Source organism: Protobothrops mucrosquamatus, unplaced genomic scaffold, assembly GCF_001527695.2.
Source record: "Protobothrops mucrosquamatus isolate PMUCROS unplaced genomic scaffold, P.Mucros_1.0 scaffold6420, whole genome shotgun sequence".
Taxonomy (NCBI): Eukaryota; Metazoa; Chordata; class Lepidosauria; order Squamata; family Viperidae; genus Protobothrops; species Protobothrops mucrosquamatus.
Window position 1 is genome coordinate 8,861 of NW_015392246.1, and position 3,169 is coordinate 12,029.

The window sequence follows — 3,169 nt, forward strand, 5'->3', positions numbered from 1 at the left end:
GACAACATTCACTTCACAAATGTCTCAGTGACCGAAATTCTGGGCTCCCTTGCGGTCATACGTTGAGGAATACCTGTGTGTCTGAATTGAAGGAGGAGAGAAGCCCTGGGGAGAGGTTTACCATCTCCAACAAATGCTCCAACGCTGGAAGTTTTTAAGAAGAGACTGGACAGCCCTTTGTCTGAAATGGTATAGGGTTTCCTGCCTGAGCAGGGGGTTAGACTAGATGACCTCCAAGGTCCCTTCCAACTTTTTTTTTTATTATTATTATTATTATTATTATTATTATTATTATTATTATTATTATTATTATTATTACTACTACTACTACTACTACTATTATTATTATTATTATTATTATTATCATCATCATCATTATCATTATCATTATCATTATCACTACTACTACTACTACTACTACTACTACTACTACTACTACTACTACTACTACTACTACTAACAATATACAATATATTTCAATTGTGCCCTTATCCCCTCCAGAACAGCACATATTCCTGACTAGGTTTATTCCCTTTTCCTTCTTCCACCAGCCCTGTTTTTTATAAAATCCTCCCATATTTCATTACAATTATCTACTTCAACCATCCCTTTTTTAAATTCAATTTCTGTTCCTAATTTGCCGTTGATCGCCATAATTCCGTGTTTCATTATACCCCTCGTTTCTTGGAATAACCCAATTCCCTCTCCCATATTTAGCCACCACTAATCTTAGCTGCCATTAGCAAATTTGCAATCAATTCCTCTTCGCTTGTGATATTGCACCATAAACCACCATTGTTATTCTCAACAAGGACACAGAGGGGGAAACTGAGGAAGGGGCGAGGGGAGGACTGACCTTCCGCAGTTTTTCCAGCAGGACGGGGATCCCGGCCAAGCGCTTGATGGCTCTCTGGTAGTCCCGGTAACGCAGCACCAGTTGAACCAGATCTTGCTCCTGAGTACTGACCGCCTCCTGCAGCACTGCAACCCAAGAAGAGAATCAGGTCCTCGTTTCGTGACCGAAGTTACGACGGCGGTGAAAAAAAAGTGACTTACAACGGGTCCTCGCCCTTACGACCGTCGCAGCACCCCCACGGCCACATGATACAAATTTGGGCGCTTGGCCACCAGAATAGGCAGAGAGTCCCCGACTTACGATGGTCCATTTAGTGACCGTTTAGTCCTCAACTTACGACGGTCTATTTAGCGACCACACTGAAAAACGGTCCTAAGTCAGTTTTTTCAGCGTTGTTGTAACTTCCAACGGCCACTAAGCAAACTGTTATTAAGTTGACGACTACCTGTACATTACTTATGACCGTTGCAGCGTCCCCATCGTCACGTGATCCAAACTCAAAGACGCTTGCCAACCGACTCGTATTTATGACGGTCGCAGGCTCCCTGGGGTCACGTGATCCCCTTTTGTGACCTTCTGAGCAGTGAAGTTGATGGGGGAAGCTGGATCCACTTAACAACCTCGTTACTCGCTTAACAACTACAGGGATTGACTGAACAAATCTGGGAAGAGAAGTGAACCGTGGCAAAGAAGACGGTAAAACGGGCCAAAATGCACTGAACCAATTTCTCATTTAGCAACATAAATCTGGGGGGTCAGTTGTGGTCGTTAAGTCGAGGACTGCCCTGTATTTACGACGGCTGCAAAGTCTCGGGTCACTCTCTGGGACTTTCCCAGCCAAGGTCCGACAAGCAAAATCAAGGGTGGGGGGGAAAGCCTGACTCACTTAACGATTGTGTAACTCGCTTAGCCACTGCCGTGATTCGCTTAACGACTGCCTTATTTAGCCATGGAAATTCCGTAGTCGTAAGCCGAGGACTGCCTTAATGAACAAACTGGGTAGCAGGAGCCATTGCAGGATAAAATCCGTGTCTCTTTTTTGCATTTTCTGCGTGCAAGGCATGTTAAAAAAAAGTGTGGTCTTTTAGAGTCACAACCTCCACTTTTTTGCACTTTGTACAAAGTCAAATTCCCAGCCACCTATCCGTCTCTGTGTGTGTGTGTGTGTATCTGTGTGAATTTATTAAAATTCCTTTGAAAATCTTTTTTTTAAAAAACTCATTAAAACGTCTTTGAAAATAACATTGGAAACGGCGGGCTGAAAATGTTCAGAACCGGAAATCAACGGTCCTTGATCGAAACGGTTAGACGCGGCCGTGAAAAGATTTTCATTTCCTTAAAAAAAAAGACTTTCACTTCGCTTTTCGGCACAGTGATGCGTTGCGGAAGGCAAGGCGGTCAAGAATGGTGGTTCTTCACCTCTGCAACTTCAACTCCCAGAATTCCCCAGCCAGCATGAAGATCACACCCATCTTAATGAATTCTGGCTGGGGAATTCTGGGAGTTGAAGCCCATTCCTCTTAAAGCAGGCTGGCTGGAGTGGAAATCCACCCTGGGAGTGGAAATCCACCCATCTTAAAGCAGGCTGGCTGGGGAATTCTGGGACTGGAAGCCCACCCATCTTAATGAATTCTGGCTGGGGAATTCTGGGACTGGAAGTCCACCCCTCTTAAAGCAGGCTGGCTGGGGGATTCTGGGAATGAAAGCCTACCCCTCTTAAAGCATCCTGGCTGGGGAATTCTGGGAGTGGAAGCCCACCCCTCTTAAAGCAGGCTGGCTGGGGAATCTTTGGACCCAGGTCGTAATTCCCCCAGGGAGGTTTGACATAACTTGCTACGGTTGTTGAAGTTGAGAACTTCGTGTATGTTCTGGAGCTCTGAAAATCTTGTTCTGCTAAACCAAAGGCGCTGATGCTCAGCTGTGCTTCCCACCTGCCAAGGAGAGAAAAGGCAACACACCTGTCCAGCCGGACCGATTTTCTTTGGCTACGTCTGCCCCGTGCCGCAAGAGAACCCGTGCACACTCCAAGTGGCCCAGGGTGGTGGCCAGGTGCAAGGGAGTTCGGCCTCGGGGGTCCACCTGCTCAACATCCACCTGTCAGGAGAAAAAGGAGGTGTTTTATATCGCCACGATGTAAAAAAGATGTTGAGACTCTGGAAAGAGTGCAGAGAAGAGCAACAAAGAGGATTAGGGGACTGGAGGCTGAAACATATAAGGAACGGTTGCTGGAATTGGGTATGTCTAGTTTAACGAAGAGAAGAATGACATGCTAGCAGAGTTCCAGTATCTCAGGGGCTGCCCCAAAGAAGAGGG

The 3,169-nt window shown here is 46.0% G+C and overlaps 1 pseudogene; it reads right to left on the minus strand.

Annotated features, from left to right (window-relative positions):
- LOC107300233 overlaps positions 1-2,950 on the minus strand; it is a 10,095-nt pseudogene extending 7,145 nt beyond the window's left edge.
- Positions 2,951-3,169: the final 219 nt, after the last annotated feature.